The sequence below is a fragment of the Portunus trituberculatus genome, chromosome 42 (assembly GCF_017591435.1).
Source record: "Portunus trituberculatus isolate SZX2019 chromosome 42, ASM1759143v1, whole genome shotgun sequence".
NCBI classification, from domain to species: Eukaryota; Metazoa; Arthropoda; class Malacostraca; order Decapoda; family Portunidae; genus Portunus; species Portunus trituberculatus.
This window is the reverse complement of record NC_059296.1, coordinates 28,738,884-28,765,235: the sequence shown is the minus strand read 5'-3', so window position 1 is coordinate 28,765,235 and position 26,352 is coordinate 28,738,884. Positions and strand designations below refer to the sequence as shown.

General features: G+C 41.1%; 1 protein-coding gene, 2 long non-coding RNA genes and 1 other non-coding gene across 21 annotated transcripts in view; 2 read left to right on the top strand and 2 right to left on the bottom strand.

Moving 5' to 3' along the window:
- Positions 1 to 672, top strand: part of LOC123517808 — a 35,903-nt gene extending 35,231 nt beyond the window's left edge. For all 18 annotated transcript variants that reach the window (XR_006678597.1, XR_006678596.1, XR_006678599.1 and 15 more), the window contains one exon: positions 370 to 672. The gene's annotated coding sequence lies outside the window, so the exon portion shown is untranslated. The remainder of the gene's footprint in view (positions 1 to 369) is intronic.
- Positions 673 to 7,441: 6,769 nt separating this feature from the next.
- LOC123517784 lies at positions 7,442 to 8,782 on the bottom strand. Its single transcript, XR_006678588.1, has 3 exons — positions 8,706 to 8,782; positions 8,159 to 8,242; positions 7,442 to 7,537 (listed from the first exon to the last, which is right to left on the bottom strand). It is a non-coding gene; the product is annotated as an uncharacterized LOC123517784 (long non-coding RNA).
- Positions 8,783 to 8,801: 19 nt separating this feature from the next.
- LOC123517785 lies at positions 8,802 to 25,025 on the bottom strand. Its single transcript, XR_006678589.1, has 2 exons — positions 24,885 to 25,025; positions 8,802 to 8,831 (listed from the first exon to the last, which is right to left on the bottom strand). It is a non-coding gene; the product is annotated as an uncharacterized LOC123517785 (long non-coding RNA).
- On the top strand, positions 17,410 to 17,486 carry Trnal-caa. The gene has a single exon. It is a non-coding gene; the product is annotated as a tRNA-Leu (tRNA).
- Positions 25,026 to 26,352: the final 1,327 nt, after the last annotated feature.

The window sequence follows — 26,352 nt, the reverse complement described above, 5'->3', positions numbered from 1 at the left end:
GACAATGTTTAAAAACATTAGATAAGCACTTAAATTTATGAGATTTATAATTATGTATAGCACTGCATGATAGTTTTTATAAGAAATTTACTATAGTTAAACAAGACATGATCCCCATGTATGGGGACCACAAATTGTAGAGGATTTCGCTGTAGGACTTAGCCCTGTTAATGGGCCAAATATTTAGAATTAGTATATAATGTATTGTGTACTTGTAAGTGTATCTTTAAGTACTGATGACGAGGTCGCTGTGCGACTGATACAGGATAACCTAGATGGGCCCTGGTGGCCCTTTGTTATCCTATTATTTGTTATGTTATGACGTGGTGTACATGTGGAGGTAATCGGTTAATTTTTGTCCATTACAAGAGTTACAAAGGCCATGACTGCAGTGATCCCGTGTGTCCTGCACCATCAGGGAAGGACTCCGGCTTCGCACGGCGCATTCACTGACCCTCTCCTCTCCCCATCACCCTACCAACTCCGGCGACCCACCCCCCCTGCCACCTGCTACACCACTACCACTACCGCCGGCTCCTTCCAGTGAAAGATTCCTCGCAGACTTCCTGCCATTCAACGCCTGCTGTCACCACCACCGCCACCACCACCTCCTTATGGTGGTGTCACTGTACCTGGAATTGTCATGATTGAATAATAAATTGTGAAGAAATCTTTACTGTTTTGGAGAATTTCCTTTCCTGGGGAATATTTGTGGCTGACTAGTCAGTAGTCACCAGGCTGGCTTAGGTCACTGTCTGACACCAATATTGCCTCCATCAACCTCCCACTCACTAAACAATAACGCCAGAAATAAAAAAAAAAAAAAAAAAAAACACAAAAAACACGCTATTTAGTTTCATACTTTTATCATAAGCAATACAATGGAGAGAAAATGAGCTACAATGGAGAGAAAATGAGCTGAGTAAATAATAAAATGTGGAGGGAAAAAAAAACAGCTGAAATAAGAAACGAGATTTCATCCTTGAAGTTATTATTATGGAAAAGTAAAAAAAAAAAATGCAATGGTCAGTCATACTAGCAAAAAAAAAAAATGTAAAAAATGGTCAGTTAAACTAGCAAAAAAAAAAAAAAATGGTCAGTCAAACTAGCAAAAAAAAAAAAAAAATGTAAAAAATGGTCAAACTAGCAAAAAAGTGGATGGATCCCTAGCAAAAAAAGTGGATGGATCCCTTAAATACTGCATACGGGCCCAAAAACCAGCAGGAAATGGTAAAAAAATTAGCAGGAAACCCAAAATGGACCCAAAAAAACCCAAAATGGCCCCTATAAATGAACAAAAAACCCCAAAATGGCCCCTATAAATGTACTTAAGTCGAAAATACTCGAAAGAGTCTCCGGAGATAAGGCAGATCCATATTGGAGTTAAAATTAAATGCAAGAGTCTCCCTAGACTTTTTTATTTAACAATTATTTACATTATTACATTGCCAGGAAGTCTGCAAATAAAAAAAAAAACAAACACAAAAAGAATAGTGAAAAAAGTCTACACAAATTTTCAACTTAATAAAAAAATATTAAAAATCAATTTCAACTTGGTATAAAAAAAGTGAGTAAAATCTAAACTGAAAAGTCTGAGCAAAATCTATACTGAAAAGTCTACACAAATTTTCAACTTAATATAAAATAAACATTTACAACAATTTACAAAATAAACATTTACAACAATTTACAACCTAAATATAAAATAAACATTTACAACAATTTACAACCTAACAAAAAAATCTGCACAAATTTTCAACTTTACAAAATTTTAAACCACTTTTCAACTTCACAAAATATTTTAAAACAATTCTTTCATGTTAACAATTATTCAAAGATGAAAATGTTTGGTTTTGAAGTGACACAATCTTACAAACTGTTTCAACAATTGAGAGAGAGAGAGAGAGAGAGAGAGAGAGAGAGAGAGAGAGAGAGAGAGAGAGAGAGAGAGAGAGAGAGAGAGAGAGAGAGAGAGAGAGAGAGAGAGAGAGAGAGAGAGAGAGAGAGAGAGAGAGAGAGAGAGAGAGAGAGAGAGAGAGAGAGAGAGAGAGAGAGAGAGAGAGAGAGAGAGAGAGAGAGAGAGAGAGAGAGAGAGAGAGAGAGAGAGAGAGAGAGAGAGAGAGAGAGAGAGAGAGAGAGAGAATCAAATAGTAATAATATACATGAAAACAATACATTTTAAAAACAACACACACACATTAATCTTGTGCCCTCCATAGACCCTTGCTAATGTCAATAAAATGGTCTAATGGTCCAAAAATCTCAAGGTAAAAATGTGTCCCAGCACTGAAGGGGGTTAAAATAGTGAAGACTGTGGCCATTAATCTTCTAACCACCATAGACCCTTCCTATTGTCAATAAAATGGTCTAATAGTACACAAATCTCAATGTAAAAATGTGTCCCAGTACTGAAGGGATTAAGTACCATTCATAGAAGCAATCTGCAGACTAAGATACACTGATACACCTCTGACACACCCTCACCTCACACACAAACACCTAAAAACTTGACATACCCTTTCAAAAATCACAAAAAAGTGATTAACCTGCACAAACACACCCACAGAGCACACACTAAGGATAAGTTCACACTACAAGCAGAGTGGGCAGAGTGGTTGCTAGCGGCAATAATTTTGACATTGTTTTGGACGTACACACGCAAAATATTTATTGTGGCACATTTTTTGTGGGTGGGAAGCCAGCGGCCCTCCACGACTCCACCCACGGCCAAGAAGGTGTCCACCAGTGTGAGCCTTTATTGCTGACAACAAAATGACAATCAATGACCAGACTGTGCATAGTTCTGGTACAATTTGACTCTCTATATTAGTAGTCTGCTGAGAAAAGCTGATTTTATGATATTCTGGTCCTAGACATGAAACAAAAACACTTTTTTTTTTTCTACAGCTGTTCTGTCCCTTGAGGAAAAATGAAAGGAAGAAGAGGAAAGAAAGAAAGAAGAGAGAAAAAGAGAGGAGAATGAAGTGATATTCTGGTCCTATACATGAAAGGAAAACACTTCTTTTTTCCACATCTGTTCCATCCCTTGGGGAAAAATGAAAGGAAAATGAGGAAAGAGAGAGAGAGAGAGAGAGAGAGAGAGAGAGAGAGAGAGAGAGAGAGAGAGAGAGAGAGAGAGAGAGAGAGAGAGAGAGAGAGAGAGAGAGAGAGAGAGAGAGAGAGAAAGGAAGAGAGGAAAAGGAAGTGATATTCTGATCCTATACATGAAAGGAAAACACAAACCCTTTTCCTTTTTCCTACAGCTGTTCCATCTCTTGAGGAAAAATGAAAGGAAGAAAAGAAAAAATAAAAGAAAGGAAGAGAGAGAAAAAGAAAGAAGGAAGTGATATTCTGGTCCTATACATGAAAGGAAAATACACTTTTTTCTTATTTTCCTACAGCTGTTCCATCCCTTGAGGAAAAATGAAAGGAAAAAGAGGAAACATAAAAGAAAGAAGGAAGACAGAGAGAAAGAGAGAAAAACACACTGTACAGATCAGTGAGCCCCTCACACACACACACACACACACACTGATATTGAGAATCTCAAGAACTCTTTTAAAAACGTAAACTGGGAGGAGATGGAAAACTCAGAGACGATGCAAGAGAAGTATAACTTATTTTTGGAAATATACAAAACAGGAGTCAGGGAATATGTCCTGAAATATAGACCTAAAGAAGAAGGAAAGAAAGATTGGTTTAATGCAAGGTGTGCTAGGGCAATGGAGACAAGAGATGGAGCATGGAGAAGGTGGAGAAATAGAAATCCAGCAAATAAGGAAAACTTCAAGGCAGCGAGAAATGAATATGTTAAGGTGAGGAAGGAAGAGGAAAAGAACTTCGAAAAGGCCATTGTCGAAAAATGTAAGGAGCAACCAAACTTGTTCTACAGATTCATAAATGGAAAAATTAGGCAAAAAGAAACAATAGAAAGGTTAAAAGGAGAGAATGGGATGGTGGAAGACCCAAAAAGTATGGCAGAACTATTAAATAATAAATTCCAGGTGGTCTTTACTAAGGAATCCAAATTTGAAGAAATTGATAAGTACTATAATAAGACCCAGATTGGAATATGCAGGAGTAGTGTGGACCCCCCATAAAAAGAAACACAAAGAAGTTGGAGAGACTACAAAAAATGGCTACAAGAATGGTTCCAGAATTTGAAGGGATTACATATGAGGAGAGACTAAAGGCTATGGATCTACCAACCCTGGAACAAAGAAGGGAGAGGAGATCTAATAAAAGTTTATAAATTGATCAACGGAATGGACCAAATGGATAATGAGAAACTGATCCAGAGAGAAGAATATGTCATCTGAAGCACAAGATCGCATAGTAAAAAGCTGAGAAAAGAAAGATGTCTGAGAGATGTTAAAAATTATAGTTTTCCGCAAAGATGTATTGGGACGTGGAACAGTTTAAATGAAGAAGTAGTGTCTGCAACGAGTGTGCATACTTTTAAAGTAAGATTGGATAAGTGTAGATATGGAGACGGGGCCACATGAGCATAAAGCCCAGGCCCTGTAAAACTACAACTAGGTAAATACACACACAATGACTTTACCAACAAAATTTCACGTTCCTTTATAAATTGTCAAATTTTTCGTTGTCCTTCCAGGTAAACACTGTGGAATTTGACACTATTTATTTATTTATTATTATTTCTTTTTTATCATATTGTCGTCTGCCTGACCTTCTCTGTGGCCAAGAGGACACCCAGAATTCTTGTGTAAGTCACCCTGCTCTGCTTATTGTGTGAACACCTAACTGGACCGCTCTGCTTGTGGTGTGAACATACCCTTACACATACATACATACTCACAATCCCGAGGGCTGGGTTTGAATCCCGGCGCGGCGAGGCAAATGGGCAAGCCTCTTAACCCGTACAGCGTCAGCAGATCTGAGACTTAGTGATTTCGCCAGTGCTGGTCACATCATGGATTTTTTTTTTTTATTTGTTAAACCAGTCTTAAATGATGTGAAACAAATGAAAATGACAGTCATTCCTCCCAGAACTGACTGGAAGTGGTATTAATTGGTGCGAGATGTTTTGCACTAAGGTTAGCAACTTAGCAAAGCCTTACGTGACTAGATTATTCGCACGCTGGTCATCACGTACGCACGCATTCACGCACGCACACTCATTCACTCACATATCACACACACACACACACACACACTCGGTAGCTCAGTGGTTAGAGCGCTGGCTTCACAAGCCAGAGGACCGGGGTTCGATTCCCCGGCCGGGTGGAGATATTTGGGTGTGTCTCCTTTCACGTGTAGCCCCTGTTCACCTAGCAGTGAGTAGGTACGGGATGTAAATCGAGGAGTTGTGACATTGTTGTCCCGGTGTGTGGTGTGTGCCTGGTCTCAGGCCTATCCGAAGATCGGATATAAGGAGCTCTGAGCTCGTTCCGTAGGGTAACGTCTGGCTGTCTCGTCAGAGACTGCAGCAGATCAAACGGTGAAACACACACACACTCACACACCAGAGTCTTCCCTTTTTTAACCCATTCAGTACTAAGAGACATTTTTACCTTGAGATTTGTGTACCATTAAGACCATTTTATTGACATTAGGAGAGGTGTATGGAGATCACAAGATTAATGGCCAGTCTTCACTATTTCAACCCCTTCAGTATTGGGATACATTTTACCCTGAGATTTGTGTACCATTAGACCATTTTATTGACATTAGGAAAAGCTTATAGACATCAGAAGATTAATGGCCACAGTCTTCACCATTTTTACCTCATCAGTAATGGGACAAATTTTGACCTTAACATTTGTGTACCATTAGAACATTTTATTGACATTAGGAAAGGTTTACAGACGTCAGAAGATTAATGGCCACATTCTTCATTATTTTAACCCCTTCAATACTGGGACATCTTGAGATTTGTGTACCATTAGACTATTTTATTGACAGTAGGAAAAATCTATAGACGTCAGAAGACTAATGGCCACATTCTTCACTATTTTAACCCATTCAGTACTGAGACACATTTTTACCTTGAGATTTGTGTACCATTAGACATTTTATTGACATTAGGAAAGGTTGATAAAGGGCAGAAGAATGATGGCCACAGTCTTCACTATTTTAACCTCTTCAGTACTAGGACACATTTTTACCTTGACTTTTGTGTACCATTAGACCATTTTATTCACATTAGCAAGGGTCTATGGAGGTGACATGATCAATGGCCATAGTCTTCACTATTTAACCCCTTCAGTACTGGGACACATTTTTATCTTGAGATTTGTGTACCATTAGACCATTTCACTGCCATTAACAAAGATCCATAAACATCAGAGGATTAATGGCCAGTCTTCACTGTGGAAATCTGAACAAATTTTCAACTTCACAAAATATTTTTAAACAAATTTTCAAGTTAACAAATATTCAAAGATGAAAATGTTTGGTTTTGAAGTGACACAATCTTACAAACCAACTCTTTCAATAATAAAGAGGGGGGAAAGAGAGAGAGAGAGAGAGAGAGAGAGAGAGAGAGAGAGAGAGAGAGAGAGAGAGAGAGAGAGAGAGAGAGAGAGAGAGAGAGAGAGAGAGAGAGAGAGAGAGAGAGAGAGAGAGAGAGAGTTCTAAAGGCAGAATGACAAGATTTCTACAATATTAACTGGAAAAACACTCTTGAAAACCCTGCCAATCATCTCTGGCCTTGGAAAATAGTTATGGTGGAGAATAAAGTGTTTTTAATGGTGTTTTTATGGTTATAGAGGCAGAGTGACAACATTTCTACAATATTAACTGGAGAAACACTCTTGAAAACTCCACCAGTCATCTCTGTGGCCTTGGAAAACAGTCGTGGTGAGAGAATAAAGCATTGTTAAGGATAATTTTATGGTTCCAGAGGCAGAGTGACTACATTTCTACATTATCAACTGGAGAAACACTCTTGAAAACCCTGCCAGTGATCTCTGTGGCCTTGGAAAACAGTCGTGGTGAGAGAGTAAATTGTTTGTGAATACAGGCCTTTGTTTGACACACAAGCAGCAACAATGCACATTCTTCATTCCCTCTGAGCTCACTAAGAGAATGATTGAGTGAGCGCTGAGTGAATCTCTTAACAAGCACACTGCATCTTTGTCCTGAGAATCCAACACTTGCTTCACAAACTCATGTGGTGGATTAAAATAGTGAAAACTGTGCCCATTGATATTGTCACCTCCATACACCCTTCCTAATGTCAATAAAGTGGTATTATCTTAGCCAAACTTTCTTCAAATGCCATCAAAAACAAGCCAAATGGTCTTAAAATACCATAAAAACATGCCAAACTGTCTTAAAATGTCCTTAAAAGAAGAAAAAAAAAAAAAAAAAAAAAAAACATGCCAAACTGCTAATCTATCCTAACTCTTCTTTATGGTTCAGGTGTTGTCTTGTACTCTTGGTGTTGCTGATGGCTGTAGGTGTTGTAGAAGGCTTGTGTTGTGTTGTGGCTTGGCTTGGCTAGGTGGTGCAGTGTTCCAGCAGCAGTGTGTCTCCTTCGCAGCATTCAGGGACTCTTGGCTTGACTTTTCTGTAATGAGAGGTGCACTGTTTACATTGAGTCACCTTCACTATGGACTGAACTCAACTCAACCAAATAACCTGTCTTAAAATGCCCTTAAAACATGCCAAACTGTCTCAATATGCCCTCAAATATGTCAAACTCTTAACACCCTCATAACCTGCCAAAATGTCTTAAATTGTACTCAAAATCTGCCAAACTGTCTTAATATGCCCTAAAAACATGCCAAAGTATCTTAAAATGTCATCAAAACCTGCAAAACTGTCTTAAAATGACCTAAAAACCTGCCAAACTGTCTTCAATTCTCCTCTGCCTCCCAAACTGTCTAAATATACCCTCAAAACCAGCCAAATTGTTATAAATTGCCCTCAAAACCTGCCAAATTGTATAAAAATGTCCTCAAAACATACCAAACTGTCTTAACATGGTCTCTAAACTGTCTTAAAACATGCCAAACTGTCTAATATGCCCTTAAAACATGCCAAACTGTTTAAATTTGCCCTTAAAACATGCCAAACTATTTCAAAATACCGTCTACACATGCCAATCCGCCTCAAAAAGTCACTCTAAACCTTACCCAGCTCAACTTAACCCACCTAACCTAACCACACCTCACACCACACAACTGACCTGCATAAGGATGGGAGCTGTGTGACCTCAGCATTGAGTGGCCACCTCCTCTTGGGTCATAGTGGAGTCGCAGTCCAGGGAGTCCTGCGGTAAAAGGTCAGAGGTCACACAGGTCACACTCGGATAGTAATAATAGTAATAGTATAGTAAGAATGCCAGGAGGAGGAGGAGGAGGAGGAGGAGGAGGAGGAGGAGGAGGAGGAGGAGGAGGAGGAGGAGGAGGAGGAGGAGGAAGGAAGGAAGGAAGGAAGGAAGGAAGGAAGGAAGGAAGGAAGGAAGGAAGGAAGGAAGGAAGGAAGGAAGGAAGGAAGGAAGGAAGGAAGGAAGGAAGGAAGGAAGGAAGGAAGGAAGGAAGGAAGGAAGGAAGGAAGGAAGGAAGGAAGGAAGGAAGGAAGGAAGGAAGGAAGGAAGGAAGGAAGGAAAGAAGGAAGAGAGAGAGAGAGAGAGAGAGAGAGAGAGAGAGAGAGAGAGAGAGAGAGAGAGAGAGAGAGAGAGAGAGAGAGAGAGAGAAATAGCAAAAAAACAATGACAATATTTATTATTTTACCTTTTCTTTTTTTTTCTCTTTTCTTCTTCTCATCCTCTTCTCATCTTCCTCCACCTCTTCCTTCTTCTTCTTCCTCCTCCTCTTCTTCTTGTCTTGGTCTGTCTTTCTTCATATTCTTAACACATTCTGAAATAAATAAAACTGGATTAATATCTGAGAGAGAGAGAGAGAGAGAGAGAGAGAGAGAGAGAGAGAGAGAGAGAGAGAGAGAGAGAGAGAGAGAGAGAGAGAGAGAGAGAGAGAGAGAGAGAGAGAGAGAGAGAGAGAGAGGATCGTATCGGCAGGACAGGTGGAGGTGTGGCTGTTTGCTTTAAAAATGGCCTCCAGACACAGGAACTGTCAGTAGATCTTCCTCAGCAAATGGAAGCACTTTTCTTCTGAATAGTGCTGACTGACAACAGTGGCTTGCTGCTCTGTGTACTATATCGCCCCCCCAGGCAAGGCCGATTCTCGCTTGACTTTCTGGCGGAGGAGATGGACAACTTGTTCCAACGCCACGGCTGTAAGAACATCCTCATCGTGGGAGATCTAAATTTCCATCTCGAGCAGCAAGCTTACAACAACTTAGTGACAGTGTCCGGCCTCACCAACCACGTCACATTCTAGACCCACGAAAGAGGAGGCCTGCTCGACCCAGAATTATCAGACCTCCCGGAAGAAAGAATATTGTGTCAGCAGCTGGATAAAGTGGGTAGTTCGGATCACCACGCCGTACTGACGAAGATCCAGCTACATGTGGCGAGGGAAAAAGCTGCACCTCGAACCATCTGGTTATGGGAGCAAGCTAGCTGGCGTGACATGAGGGGCGCACTGACAGCCACAGACTGGCAGACGGTGCTCACGGGAGACGCGGAGGAGATGGCTCACGCTCTCACCTCAATCCTGGCCACACTACAGGACCGCCACGTCCCTCACTGCACATACCTCGCCAAGGCCACAAACCCCAATGGTTTGGCTTCTGCTGTCAGATAGCTGCCGAAGCCAAGTATGCAGCATGGAAGAGATACAAGCAGCGCCCGTCACAACACAACCTCGCCATGCACCGAGCTGCTTGTAAGAGAATGACAGACACCTCCAAGTGGGCGAGAAAACACTGGGAGCAAGACCTCAGGAGAAAGCTCACAGGCCCAGGAGTAGGAGATAAGACGTGGTGGACACTGGTCAAGGAGAGGCAGGGTGTGATGCGGCAGGAGAGCGTGCCCCCCTCACCAGGCAGGACGGAACCACTGCCTCAAGCAGTGATGACAAGGCTGCACTCCTGGCAAAATTATTTGCAGAAAAAATGCATGTTGAGAGCCCCACACGCCCCCCTCCAGTGCTACCCCGGGAGACAGCGCACACCATCACCTCAGTACCCATCACCACGGAGCTGGTGGAAAAAGCACACGGGCAACTGGACGCAGGGAAAGCCACGGGCCCTGATGGAATCAGCCCCCGGGTGCTGAAACAATGTGCCAGGGAACTGTCAGTGCCTCTTTCTGCCATTTTTTCTGCCTGCCTGGCAGAAAAAAAGTGGCCAGATTCCTGGAAGGAGGCATACGTGGTCCCTGTGCATAAAAAAGGGTCCAAGTCTGACCCAAGGCACTACCGACCCATCTCCCTGCTGTCTGTGATGGGTAAGGTGTTCGAGAAACTGGTGGCAGCCGTCATATGGCAGCACCTGGATGAACACCAGCTTCTCTCACCCCACCAGTTTGGGTTCCGGCCAGGTCGATCTACTTCCGATCTCCTTCTCCTACTCTCCCAGGAATGGCAGGACACCCTTGACGAAGGCCTGGACACACTCGTAGTGGCCCTTGATATCGCAGGGGCTTATGACCGAGTGTGGCATGCAGGTCTTCTGACTAAGCTCCAAGCCAAGGGCATCGACGGCGGTCTCCTGAAGCTACTTGAGGATTACCTCCAAGGAAGGACGCTTCGAGCTGTCGTCAATGGGCGGACCTCATCACCCACCAATATAGGAGCGTCAGTTCCACAGGGCTCAGTGCTTGGCCCAGTCCTGTGGAATGTTTATATAGACGATCTCCTGCGCCAGCTTCCTGCAGTCAAGGCTTACGCTGACGACTGCACAATCTCCCTCTCCTACTGCCGCCAGGACAGCCAGCACGCCGTGGCCAACATCAACCACCAGCTGAAGGCAGCAGAAGAGTGGGGGGAAGGTGTGGCAAGTCACCTTCGCGCCGGACAAGACACACGCCATGGTCATCTCATGATCCCCTGCCGCCTCTCAGGCCGTGGAAGGACAACTACGGTTTGAGGGCGAGCAGCTGCCTCTCCAGGAACACATCAAGATCCTGGGAGTCACCATGGATCGTGAGCTGCGTTACGACACCCACATCACGTCTGTAGCCCGCCAGACCTCTCAGCGTGTGTCAGTCCTGCGCAGGATGGCTGGCAGTCTGGACTCACGAGGCATCCTCACACTCTACAGGGCACAAATCTGTCCCTGTATGGAGTACGGTGCCTTGACATGGATGTCCAGCGCCCATACCCACACCAGCCGGCTCGACGCGATACAGAGGCGCGCTCTTCGTCTATTGGAGGAAGACGAGGAGAGCGTGGCAAGTATCACGTCACTGGAGCACCGGAGGGACGTGGCAACCTTGACGGTGTGCCACAAAGCTCAAGTGCTGCATACACCTCACCTCTCCCGCCTCAGCCTGCTGCCACACCCACCCGGGAGAAATACGAGGCAAGCAGCGGATGGGGACCAGCAGGTACTGGTGCCTCTCTCCTGCTCCTCACAACACCAGTGAACATTCAGAGCCAGGGCAGCGCGTCTGTAGAATCAGTTCACAGTGGCCACGCCTGCTGAGGTAGCGGGACTATCAACTCAGCAGACAAAAGTGGCCGCCAATGTCTGGAGAAGCGCTCTCCTGCCCGGCTAGTGTTGTGAAGTGAAGTGCAGTGAGTGAGGTGTCACAACAATATAGTAACGTGAAAAAGACGTTTAGAATAGTTCCTTGCCAACACAAGGAGCTTTATGTCTAAATCTCTATCTATTCCTGATATACTGTAAAATATAAGTGTAAGATAATGTTTAAATAAAAAAAAAAAAAAAAAGAGAGAGAGAATTTAACCTTTTAACATAACAATATTCTTATTTTACCTAATCTTTTTTCTCTTGATTCCTTCTTTCTTTTCTTCCTATATCTCTTCCTTTCTCCTCTTCCTTCTCCTCCTCCTCTTCCCTTGGTCTGTTTCTCCACATCTTAACACAATCTGAAATTAATCAAACTGGATAAATATCAGAGAGAGAGAGAGAGAGAGAGAGAGAGAGAGAGAGAGAGAGAGAGAGAGAGAGAGAGAGAGAGAGAGAGAGAGAGAGAGAGAGAGAGAGAGAGAGATGGGATGTCTATACTATGACCCTAAGACCAAGACAATGACAACACTTCTAACAACAGTAACCTAACAACAGAGAGAGAGAGAGATGGGATGTCTATACTATGGCAGTGCCTTTAACCTACCCTAAGCTTCACCAAGACAATGACAACACTTCTATAACCTAACAACAGTAATACTTAGGTTAGTGTACAGCTAGGAAACACACACACACACACACACACACACACACACACACACACACACACACACACACCGCTCCATGGCGAGTGGACATGCCTCCTACTCAGAGTGGCATCTAACTAACACTCCACACGCTAAGCAATGTGCTTGAGTGAGAATCGTTATTGGCATTAAAGGGTGACCAGAGCGAGTGAACGAGTGTACAGAGTGAATGTAGCCTGGTGGCGTGTACATAAGTGATCGGAGGTGTGAGAACCACACGCCGTGGTACAGTGGAACCATGCGTGCTTTGGGATCCTAGAGGTCTCCAAGCGCACGGGTTCGAATCCTGTCCACGGTCTGAGTGTAGGTTGGGCTTCCTCACTCGGGGCAACAGTTTCCTAGCGGGTGGGCTTTAAGATAGGAGGTACCCTAAAAAGTATCCCCTTTAGCCCATAAATTCCCGTGAAAAGCCCACATGGTATGAAAAAAAAAAAAAAAAAAAAAAAAAAAAAGGCCAGCCATAAATAACAGCCACATCGCATCCCACCACACACACGTAGCTACCAGGCCTGGCCCCCAGTGCACACCACCACACACCCACATGCTCCCAGGAAGAGTGAAATAAAATGGATAGACCAGTAAGAAATAAGTTACCAAATTCAAAATATGCCGATGAGGCCCAGGGAGCAAAACCGAAAGTGGCCAATCAAAGCATGAGTCCATCATCAACAGGAGCAACAATGCAGGGTAGATTGGTAATGTTGGAGAAGAGATTTGAGGAGTTGGTGAAGGAATTAAAAGTTCAGAGGAGTGAGGAGGAGCAGGATAGAGAATTCCGCAAGGCTTTGAAGGAAAGAGTTAAGAGACTGGAGGAAAATGAAAAACGATTGGTGGATGAGAATGCACACTTGAGAGTGGAGGTTGAAAAATACAAGAGATGGTTGGAGGAGAAAATGGAGAGAGTAGTAAAGGAGAAAGATGACTTTAAGGAAATGATCAGTGAGCAGAATGAAAGGTTTGAAAGGGAGTGGGAACTGAAGAAAACACAATGGACTGAGTCGAGGGAAGCAGAGATGGTTGGATTACAAGAAATAATTAAAGATCAATTGAAGGAAGACAAAAAAGAAAGGTCCAAGGAACTGGTTAAAGTTATGAAGAATAAGGAAACATTGATAAGAGAAATAGCAGAAAAGAAGAAGAGTGTGTTAATATTTGGGATGAAAGAACAAAATATAACATATAAGCCTAAGAGAATTAGGGAAGAATTAAAAACGGTAAGAGATCTGTTCAAAAATCTAAATGATGATGAAAAAAAAAGACCTACAAGAAGAAGTGCAAGAGATCCATAGACTGGGTCCGTATAAGGAGGGAGTGAGCAGACCGATTAAAGTAGTACTGAAGTCACAACAATCTGCGGAGGATATCCTATATAGAACATCAAAGTTAAGAGAGGTGGAAGGGTGTAAAGAGGTGTATGTAAGAAAAAATAGAAATGAGGAAGAGAGGAGAAGATATAAGGAATTGTTGGAAGAGGCGAGAAGGAAAAATGATGAACGGTCTGAAGAAGAAAGAGAAAAGTTTTTTTGGAGAGTTATAGGAGAGAGAGTCAGAAAGTGGTATGTGGAAAGAAGGAATGCGGAGGAACCCCTAGAGGGAGCAGTGGGTGGACCGTAATGTATACGAATATAGATGGGATACTGTCAAGTAGATTGGAATTGCAAGAAGAGAGAAGCCTGATATAGTGTGTTTGAATGAGACAAAATTACATGAAAAAACAAAGGTAAATTTGGATAATAAATATAATATATGGAGAAAGGATAGAGAGAGTAAAGGTGGAGGAGGAGTTATGATTATGACGAAGAAATAAATAAATGTGGATAAGGTTTGGTATGGGAAGAACAACGCAGAAGTGATAAGCATAAGGATAAAAAGTGATGGAAAAGAATTAATAATCATGGTGACCTATGTACCTCCTAAAACAAAATCTTGGACATTAAGGGAATACGACATTATGATCAAGGATACTTTACAGAGTTTGGAAAGTGTATTATCTGGAAAAAGAAAGGTGATACTAGTAGGAGATTTTAATTGTAAGGAGGTGGATTGGGAAAATCTAGTAAGTGGTGTTGGAGAGGAAGCATGGGGAGAGAGATTTCTTAATCTAATGATGGAAAATATGATGGAACAGAGGGTGAAGGAAAATACTAGATATAGAGGAGATGATGAACTGGCTAGACTGGATTTGGTGTTAACAAGAGAAGTGTACCTATGTGGAGATATACAATACAAATGTCCTTTGGGAAAGAGTGATCATGTGGTTATGGAAATGCAGATAGCAACAACACAGCGAAGGAAAGACGAGACATACAGGAGTGGTAGATTGAATTATAGAAAGATGGACAAAGAAAGTTTGAAAAATTATTTCAGAAAATTAGATTGGGAGATGTTACAAATCAGAGAAGTGCAAAAAAAATATGAAATTTATGAAATATTATAAAGAAGGAGTTATGAAATTTGTACCAAAGTATAAGCCGAGAGAGGAAGGAAGAAAGGATTGGTTTAATGCAACTTGTGTTAAGGCTAAGGAAAAGAGAGATGTGGCTCGGAAAAGATGGGAAAAAGAGCAGGAATATACTAAATAAGGAGAATTATAGAGTGGCGAGAAATGAGTATGTGAGGGTAAGGAGGGAGGAAGAAAGAAAATTTGAAAAAGATATTGTAAACAAGAGTAAGAAACATCCAAAATTGTTTTACAGGTTCATAAATGGTAAACTTAAAAAGAGAGAGTCCATTGAAAGGTTAAAAGGAGAGCAAGGGATAGTAGATGACCCTAAGAATATCGTGGAATTGCTAAATAATAGGTTTCAGCAAGTATTTACTAAAGAAACAATGTTTGTAAAGCCTCAGAATGTAGAAGGAAATGTGCACATGGATGACATTAAGATACCTAAAAAGGAGTTATATAAAATGTTGGAGGAACTTAAAGATGATAAAGCGATGGGACCAGATGAAGTTTCAGGAAAATTATTGAAGGAATGTAGAGAAGAATTGATTGATCCATTATATGATATTATAAGGTGCTCATTAGAAACAGGGGAAGTACCGGTAGAGTGGAAAAGAGCTGAAGTGGTGCCCATTTATAAGGGAGGCAGTAAGGAAGAGCCTCTTAACTATAGACCTGTGTCTCTAACAAGTGTGGTCGGTAAGATTTGTGAGAGGGTGATAAAGAAATATTAGATACGGTTCCTGGAGGATCATAAGTTATTATCGGATCATCAATTTGGCTTTAGGAAAAGGAGGTCATGTGTAACAAATCTACTGAGCTTTTATTCAAGAGTGGTTGACAAAATACAAGAGAGAGAGGGATGGATGGACTGTGTATATTTGGATTTAAAGAAAGCTTTTGAAAAGGTACCTCACATGAGACTGCTATGGAAATTAGAGATTTATGGAGGACTGAAAGGAAAAGTGTTAAAAGTGGATGGAAAACTACTTGAGATGGAGGGAGATGAGAACGGTAATAAGGGATGCAAAGTCGGACTGGTTGGTGGTGGAAAGTGGAGTCCCACAAGGTTCAGTGCTGGCACCAATACTTTTCCTTGTATATATTAATGACATGCCAGAGGGAGTAAACAGTTATATTAATTTGTTTGCGGATGATGCGAAGTTGTGTAGGTGTGTGAAGAGTGAAGAAGATTGTGAAATTTTACAGGCAGATCTAGATAGAATTTGGGAGTGGAGCAAGAGGTGGGAAATGGAATTTAATCTGAGCAAAAGTCATGTGATGGAGATGGGGAAGAGTGGAAGACGGCCAAGAGGGTCATATAAGATGGGTGAAGAAGTAGTGTTGAAAAAGGTGGAAAAGGAAAAGGATTTGGGAGTGATAATACAAGACCATGGGCAGTTTGAGGTTCATATAGATAAGATGTTTGGAAAAACGTATAATTTGATAAGAAATATTGGATTAGCCTTTCATTATATGGATAAAGATATGATGAAGAAATTAATTAATACGGTAATTAGACCAAGATTGGAATATGCTGGAGTGGTTTGGTCCCCTTATAAAAAGAAGCAGATAAGGAAGTTGGAGAGATTGCAGAGAATGGCAACAAAAATGATTCCGGAATTGGCAGAAATGACCTATGAGGAGAGATTACAAGAAATGAATTTGCTTACCTTGGAAGAAAGAAGAGAAAGAGGAGATTTAATACAGGTTTATAAACTGTTGAACGGACTGGATGAAGTGGATAATGAGCAAATGATGTTGAGAGAGGAAAACTTAAATAGAACTACGAGATCACACAGTAAAGTTGTGTAGGTGTGTGAAGAGTGAAGAAGATTGTGAAATTTTACAGGCAGATCTAGATAGAATTTGGGAGTGGAGCAAGAGGTGGGAAATGGAATTTAATCTGAGCAAAAGTCATGTGATGGAGATGGGGAAGAGTGGAAGACGGCCAAGAGGGTCATATAAGATGGGTGAAGAAGTAGTGTTGAAAAAGGTGGAAAAGGAAAAGGATTTGGGAGTGATAATACAAGACCATGGGCAGTTTGAGGTTCATATTGATAAGATGTTTGGAGAAACGTATAATTTGATAAGAAATATTGGATTAGCCTTTCATTATATGGATAAAGATATGATGAAGAAATTAATTAATACGGTAATTAGACCAAGATTGGAATATGCTGGAGTGGTTTGGTCCCCTTATAAAAAGAAGCAGATAAGGAAGTTGGAGAGATTGCAGAGAATGGCAACAAAAATGATTCCGGAATTGGCAGAAATGACCTATGAGGAGAGATTAAAAGAAATTAATTTGCTTACCTTGGAAGAAAGAAGAGAAAGAGGAGATTTAATACAGGTTTATAAACTGTTGAACGGACTGGATGAAGTGGATAATGAGCAAATGATGTTGAGAGAGGAAAACTTAAATAGAACTACGAGATCACACAGTAAAAAGATAGCCAAGGGAATATGCTTGAAGGATGTGAAGAAATATAGTTTCCCACAAAGATGTGTGGAGGTGTGGAATGGTTTGAGTGAGGAGGTGGTGTCAGCAAGGAGTGTGCATAGTTTTAAAGGAAAGTTGGATGTGTGTAGATATGGAGACGGGGCCACACGAGTATGATACCCAGGCCCTGTAAAATTACAACTAGGTGAATACAACTAGGTGAACACACACACACACACACACACACACTACACATACTGGTAGCTCAGTGGTTAGAGCGCTGGCTTCAAAAGCCAGAGGACCGGGGTTCGATTCCCCGGCCGGGTGGAGATATTTGGGTGTCTCCTTTGACGTGTAGCCCCTGTTCACCTAGCAGTGAGTAGGTACGGGATGTAAATAAAGGAGTTGTGACCTTGTTGTCCCGGTGTGTGGTGTGTGCCTGGTCTCAGGCCTATCCAAAGATTGGAAATAACGAGCTCTGAGCTCGTTCCGTAGGGTAACGTCTGGCTGTCTCGTCAGAGACTGCAGCAGATCAAACAGCAAAACACACACACACACAAGATTAGAATAGGTTAGGTTAAGATAATTTAATATTCTGACACACACACACACACACATAAGATTAGATTAGGTTAACATAACTTAATATTCTGACACACACACACACACAAGATTATTAGAATAGAATAGGTTAGGTTAAGATAATTTAATATTCTGACACACACACACACACACATAAGATTAGATTAGGTATTCTGACACAAGATTAGAATAGGTTAGGTTAAGATAATTTAATATTCTCACTCACACACACACACACACACACACACACACACATAGAATGTATGGATTACCTAAGAAATAACGAACCGGACATAATGTGTGTAGTGGAAACAAAGCTAAGGCCCGAAATAAAGCTAGACTGGTTTGTTGTAAAACACTACAAGTATGGAGAAATGATAGAAAAAATAACGGAGGTGGTGGTATAATGGTTCTTACTAAGGAAGATCTGATAGTGAAGGAGGTGAACTATAGTAAGGGAAATGAGGAAGTGATAAGTATGCTTATAACAGATGGCAAGAGGGACATTAATATTATAACAGTATACATACCACCCAGAACCAGTGATTGGGAATATGAACAGTACCAAATGGTGATGAGAAATACTCTAGACAGAATGAAGCAAGAACTCATCAGAAAGGATAGAGTGATGATAATTGGAGACTTTAATTGCAAGGAAATAGTGTGGGAAGACTACAAAGTGGTGAATGGTGGTGAGTGGGCAGAAGAATTGTTAAAGGTAGCAACAAATAACTTGATGACACAGTGGGTGAGATCACCAACAAGGTGCAGGGGACAAGATGTTGCAGCAAGGTTGGATTTGGTATTTACCAGGGGAATCTCTCTAAAAGAGGAAATTGAACATGAAAGTCCCTTGGGGAAAAGCAATCATAATGTCCTAAGCTTTGAGCTGGATACGGAATTAAGCACAAATAAGATTGTGGAACACATGGAGGAAAAATTAAATTATACTAGGGCAAATTATAACCATATAAGGGAGTTCTTTAATGAAATTGACTGGTCCGTGGTATACCAGGAAAGGGATATGCAATTGAAATACGATAAATTTATGGATTTGCATAACTCTGCTGTGAAAAGTTTGTGCCATATCACAGAAAGAGGACTTTAAATAATAAACAGTGGTTTAAAAGAAATTGTGAAGAAGCAAAAAAGAACAAAGAAAAGGCATGGAAGAAACTTGAGAAAAACAGTGATGTATTATCAAGGAAGTCTACAAAACAGCAAGAAATAGATATGTTGAAGTAAGGAGAACAGCACAGAAGGAATATGAACAGAGGGTGGTGGAAAACTGTGATAGTGACCCACGAATGTTTTACAAATTCATAAATGGAAAACTAAATAAAAGGGAGGCAATAGAAAAGGTAAAAAACAGGGAAGAAGTATATGAAGATGCTGGAGATATAGCTGAAATTTTGAACGACAACTTTTGCAAAGTGTTTACAAAGGAGGAGCATTTTATGGGAGGAAGGCCTACGGAAATAAAGCAAATGCAGGACATCATGGTTACTAAGGAAGATGTAAGGAAAATTATAAGTAATCTGGATATTAATAAATCAATGGGGACTGACGGCATATCTGGGAGGTTGCTAAATGAATGTAAGGATCAATTGTTGAACCCCGTATTTGATATTGTGGAAACCTCCATACAAACAGGATTAGTCCCGAAAGAGTGGAAAAGAGCTGACATTGTGCCTATATATAAGAATGGTAGTAGAATGGAACCGTTAAATTATAGACCAGTATCGTTGACTAGTATATTGTGCAAGGTATGTGAAGAAGTAATTAAAGCTAAGTGGAGTGAGTATCTAGAAAGTGAAAACATTCTGAGTGAAAGGCAGTTTGGTTTCAGAAAAGGAAGATCGTGTGTATCCAATCTATTATGTTTTTATTCAAGAGTAACTGACATACTACAACATAGAGAGGGATGGGTGGATGCTATCTACCTGGACCTGAGAAAGGCCTTTGATAAAGTACCACACAATAGACTGATGTGGAAACTAAAGATGATTGGAGGAGTAAATGATAAACTAGCAAAATGGATGGAAAATTACTTAATGGGAAGAGAAATGAGAACAGTGGTGAGAGGAAGGAAGTCCGAGTGGAAGAAGGTAACCAGTGGAGTTCCACAAGAGTCAGTGCTGGGTCCCATCATGTTTTTTATTTCTGTTAATGATATGCCAGTAGGAATTGACAGTTATATGAACATGTTCGTGGACGATACTAAAATTATGAGGAGAGTAAAGAATGTGGAAGATTGTAACAAGTTACAGGAAGATCTTGATAAAATATATGAGTGGAGAAAGGAGTGGCAGATGGAATTTAATATAGACATGACCCATTTTATGAAAATGGGAAGAAGCAGATACAGACCAAACAGGGATTACAGGCTGGGTGATGAGAAAATTAAAGAGACCAATGAGGAGAAAGACTTAGGAGTAACCGTGCAAAACACCTTGTCACCAGAGAAACACATTAACAAGATTTTTTTTGAAAACATACAACATGCTTCAAAATATTGGCCTTGCATTCCACTACCTAGATGAAGGAATGATGAAGAAGATATTATGCACCTTAATAAGACCCCAGTTAGAATATGCAGCATGTGTCTGGTCACCGCATATGAAGAAAAATGTGAAGAAGGTGGAAAGGGTACAGAGGCTGGCAACAAGGATGGTACCAGGACTCAGGGAGTTAGACTATGAGGAAAGACTGAGGAAGCTGGGGTTGACCACATTAGAAGAGAGAAGAACAAGAGGAGACATGATAACAATGTATAAATTGGTGAACAAGATTGACATACTGGATAGAGAGTTGATAAAGGTGACCACAAGTAATCATCTCCAAGGACATGGAAAAAAGCTAATAAAGGACATCTGTCTAAATGACGTGAGAAAATACAGTTTCCCGCATCGTAGCATTGATAAGTGGAATAAACTGAGCAGTGATGTCGTTGACGCGGTGTGTGTCAACCAGATGAAAGAGAGATATGACAGGAATGGACAAGGAGACAGGACACAGAGAGCTTAGCTCGGGCCCTGTAATACACAAATAGGTAAATACACACACACACACACACACACACACACACACGATTAGATTAGGGTAGGTTAACATAATTTAATATTCTGACACACACACACACCCACACACCGTATAGTGTAGTGGTTAGCACACTCGCCTCACAATCGAGAGGGCCGGGTATGAGTCCCAGTGCGGTGAAGCAAATGGGCAAGTCTCTTAATGTGTAGCCCCTGTTCACCTAGCAGTAAATAGGTACGGGATGTAACTGGAGGGGTTGTGGCCTCGTTTTCCCGGTGTGTGGAGTGTGTTGTGGTCTCAGTCCTACCCGAAGATCGGTCTATGAGCTCTGAGCTCGCTCTGTAATGGGGAAGACGGGCTGGGTGACCAGCAGACGACCGAGGTGAATTACACGATTAGATTAGGTTAGGTTAAGATAATTTAATATTCTGACTGACACACACACACACACACACACACACACACACACACACACACACACACAACACGGCCCGGTAGCCCAGTGGTTAGAGCGCTGGTTTCACAAGCCAGATGACCGGGGTTCGATTCCCCGGCCGGGTGGAAATATTTGGGTGTGTCTCCTTTCACGTGTAGCCCCTGTTCACCTAGCAGTGAGTAGGTACGGGATGTAAATCGAGGAGTTGTGACCTTGTTGTCCCGGTGTGTGGTGTGTGCCTGGTCTCAGGCCTATCCGAAGATCGGAAACAATGAGCTCTGAGCTCGTTCCGTAGGGTAACGTCTGGCTGTCTCGTCAGAGACTGCAGCAGATCAAACAGTGAATTACACACACACACACACCCGGTAGCTGAGTGGTTAGAGCGCTGGCTTCACAAGCCAGAGGACCGGGGTTCGATTCCCCGGCCAGGTGGAGATATTTGGGTGTGTCTCCTTTCACGTGTAGCCCCTGTTCACCTAGCAGTGAGTAAGTACGGGATATAAATCGAGGAGTTGTGACCTTGTTGTCCCGGTGTGTGGTGTGTGCCTGGTCTCAGGCCTATCCGAAGATCGGAAATAATGAGCTCTGAGCTCATTCTGTAAGGTAACGTCTGGCTGTCTCGTCAGAGACTGCAGCAGATCAAACAGTGAAACACACAAGATTAGATTAGATTAGGTTAAGATAATTTAATATTCTGACTGACACACACACACACACACACACACACACACACACACACACACACACACACACACACAAACAAACACACACACACACACGTGAATAACTTTATCAAAGAGTCGGATGAAGATGAAACTTTGCCAGAGTATGTTTTATACCCCTACCTAATTTTATCCAGTGTCACTTAGTACCTAACTTTGATAATCAAGATACTTCTAAGAGTAAAAAGAGTCCTGAAATCCGCAGCCGCTTCAGTCTTCAGTTATGAGTAGAGATAAAGCCGTGACGTTGTCTCTGACGTCATGAAGCCCCGCCCACTTGAAAGATGATTGGTAATTTAAAACCAATTAAGGCTGCACCTCTGTCAACAGTGAAACATTATTTCCTGTATGCTTGACCAATTCCCAGAAATATTCGTATTGATACAACTTCAAACGTAGTGCAAAGCTCGCCACAGATCGTCACATCAATAAACAATTATACAGCTCTTTCACTTTAGAGAAGAAATCAACATCACAGTGTATACCACTATTTCCAAAAATGGAATAATTTACAAATAGGCGTTCATTTGCTCTCTCTCTCTATTATCATATATATATATATATATATATATATATATATATATATATATATATATATATATATATATATATATATATATATATATATATATATATATATATATATATATATATATATATATATATATATATTTATTTATTTATTTATTTTTTTTTTTTTTTTTTTTTTTTTCGGTTTACGTCCGGTTCCCCTATTATATTAGGGTTAGGACGGTGCCTCTTGACAGAGGAGTCAGGAGGACTTTGGTTTTGGCATTTGGGAACCGTTACCCCGAGTGGATGCCCTTCCTAACCTTGGACCATGGCAAGGATTCAAACTCGTGCGCTTGAGAACCCTGGGACCCACAAAGCGCGCGCGGTCCCACTGCACCACGGCGGCCCCATATATATATATATATATATATATATATATATATATATATATATATATATATATATATATATATATATATTATTATTATGTTGGTATTTTGAGAAAATATCATGTGGGTATACCAATGAAATATTCAACATAAAACAAAATTCATTCATCATCACTATCGAGGAGGGCCACGTGAATCACTCCCCATTCACACCCCGGTGGGCGGAGCCTCATGACGTCACGAGAATTTAACGTCATGACTGTTTCTGAACCCGTCACCAACGAGAGGCGACTGTGGATTCAGCTGCTTATTTTACTCTTATGAGAACATTAAAATCAAAGCTAGACAATAAAGGATGCTGGATAAAATTAGGTAGGGCTATAAAACATACTCTGGCAAAGTTTCTTCTTCATCCGACTCTTTGATATAAAGTTATTCGTGAAAAACAGCGTATCAGCAGCTCTGAATCTCATAGTAGGTTAAGATAATTTAATATTCTGACTGACTGACACACACACACACACACACACACACACACACACACACACACACACACACAAGATTAGATTAGGTTAGGTTAAGATAATTTAATATTCTGACTGACACACACACCCACACCCACACCCACACACACACACACACACACACAAGATTAGAATAGGTTTGGTTACGATAATCTAATATTCTGACTGACTGACCCACACACACACACACACACACACACAGATTAGAATAGGTTTGGTTAAGATAATTTAATATTGAGACACACACACACACACACACACACACACACACACACACACACACACACACACACACAAGATTAGATTAGGTTAGGTTAACACAATTTAATATTCTGACACACACACACACACACACACACACACACACACGATTAGAATAGGTTAGGTCAGTGGTTTCCAACCTTTTTGAATTCTGGCCCCCTTCACTAAATGACAAGTTCCCTGCACCCCCTCCACTCTCGTTTAAATACTGTTATTTACTGTCATAGTAAATAGTATAATTGTTTAATTCTTTAGTTACTTAGTAGCATTTGAAATAATTTATGATTGTATTTAGACAATAACATTTCATAATTCATATCTGAAATGAAATGTTTTCTCAACACTTAACCAATTATGTATTCCATCAAAATCAATAATGTTCATATATAATCATCTAATAAGTCATTTTTCTACTTTATGAAGTGCTTGTGCCCCCCCCCCTCCTGGCAGCCCTTCGTGCCCTCTTAGGAGGGCGCGCCCCACAGGTTGGAAACCACTGGGTTAGGTTAAGATAATTTAACATTCTGACACACACACACACACACACGATTAGATTAGGTTAGGTTAACATAATCTAATATTCTGACTGACTGACACACACACACACACACACAATTTGGGTGTCTCTCCTTTCACGTGTAGCCCCTGTTCACCTAGCAGTGAGTAGGTACTGGATGTAAATTGAGGAGTTGTGACCTTGTTGTCCCGGTGTGTGGTGTGTGCCTGGTCTCAGGCCTATCCGAAGATAGGAAATAATGAGCTCTGAGCTCGCTCCGTAGGGTAACGTCTGGCTGTCTCGTCAGAGACTGCAGCAGATCAAACAGTGAAACACAATATGTGGCCCCTGTTCACCTAGCAGTAAATAAGTACGGGATGTAACTGGAGGGGTTGTGGCCTCGCTGTCCCGGTGTGTGGTGTGTGTTGTGGTCTCAGTCCTACTCGAAGATCGGTCTATGTGAGCTCTGAGCTCGCTCCGTAATGGGGAAGACTGGCTGGGTGACCAGCAGACGACCGAGGTGAATTACACACGATTAGAATAGATTTGGTTAAGATAGTTTAATATTCTGACACACACACACACACACACACACACACACACACACACTTGGCGGCAATAAATCAACAAGCTGAGAAAAAAATAATTTACTTGCTTCTGAAACAGCCCCGCCACACCACCATCTTATATCGCCTATTTCTCCGGCCCCCACGCCCTCACACGCCGCCCACGCCACCCACAGCTCGACAAAGGGCGCCACTTACCCTGACGGCAGTAAGGGTTGCTGACGCCATAGGGTTACGCTGGAAATGACGTCCAAATTGGCTACTTGACACTCGGGCACTACATCGTCATCCTTCCACCCCGCCATTGATGGTTGTTTTGTTTTATATATCTCTCTTGGTTTTTTTCCTTGTTTGGGGAACTTTTGTTTATTGACTATTTGTTAGATTTTTGTAGTTTGTTTTTTGTTAGATTTCATTAAGTTTATTTTTTCCTTCATTTCTTTTATTTGTCGATATTTTAACGGCTTCAAAACTGGGACTTTTTTTTTTTTTACCTCGAGCTGATACAGTATACATTACAAGAATACAAGTACTTCAATAAATAAATACAGATATTGCACATCTACAGCCTGGGAGCAAACTTCTTTTTACCTCGAGTTTTGAATATGATTAGAAGATTTTATTGACATTAGGAAAGGTCTATAGAAGTCAGCTGATTAATTAATGGCCAGTGTCTTCACTATTCTAATCTTCACATAAGTTTCTCAAGCTGTGTAAGATCACCATGCAACACCTCAGAATGACACCAAACAAACAAAACTTGCTACAAACATCTAATATAATATACAAATCACCCCCACACACCCAAACACACACACAAACCACTTACAACACTCACAACACACCAAAAACACACTCAAAACAAACAAAATTCACCCAAACACTATCAAAACTCATTAGATACACTAAAATTACTCCTGCACGCAACCAAGACACTCCACACACACGCAAACGACTTAAAATACTTAAAATAACGGAAAGCACACTCAAAACACGATGCAACATGTCAAAATGCCCATAAACACACCTAAAACACACCAAAAAAATCACTCAATATACACCAATATGACCCCCCACACCCCCAAACCACTTAAAACACTTAGTAATATTCCCAAATCCACTCAAAATACCATGTAATATCTTAAAATGCCTCGAAACACACAAAATTCACTAGAAACACCGAATTATACCCAAATCACCCCCCACACACCCTAACACATACCTACACCACTTATATCACTCAAAATGAACGCAAACCAGACTCAAAATATTATACATCCCTCAAAATGGTTCCAAAACACACTCAAAACACCCAAATGCTCAAATACACCTCCACATCACACTCAACCCACGCAAAATATACCTAAGAGATCTAAAACACACTGGAAACACACAAAACATACTCACAACACCTTGCAACACTACGGAACACACTTAAAATACCCAAAATATACACTAACACCAACAGTATGCATTATAAAGAATGCTAGGATTAAAAGGGACACTTACCTAAATGTTACACCTTGGTTCCTTCTCCTATTCCGCCTCTATTTCTCATTTCTTCATCATTCTCCTCCTTTGTTTCTCTTTCTTCCTCCTTGTATTGGTTCCATCTACACGTCTGAGCCTAGAAATACATCAAAACGCTAGATATTAGACAAACTAT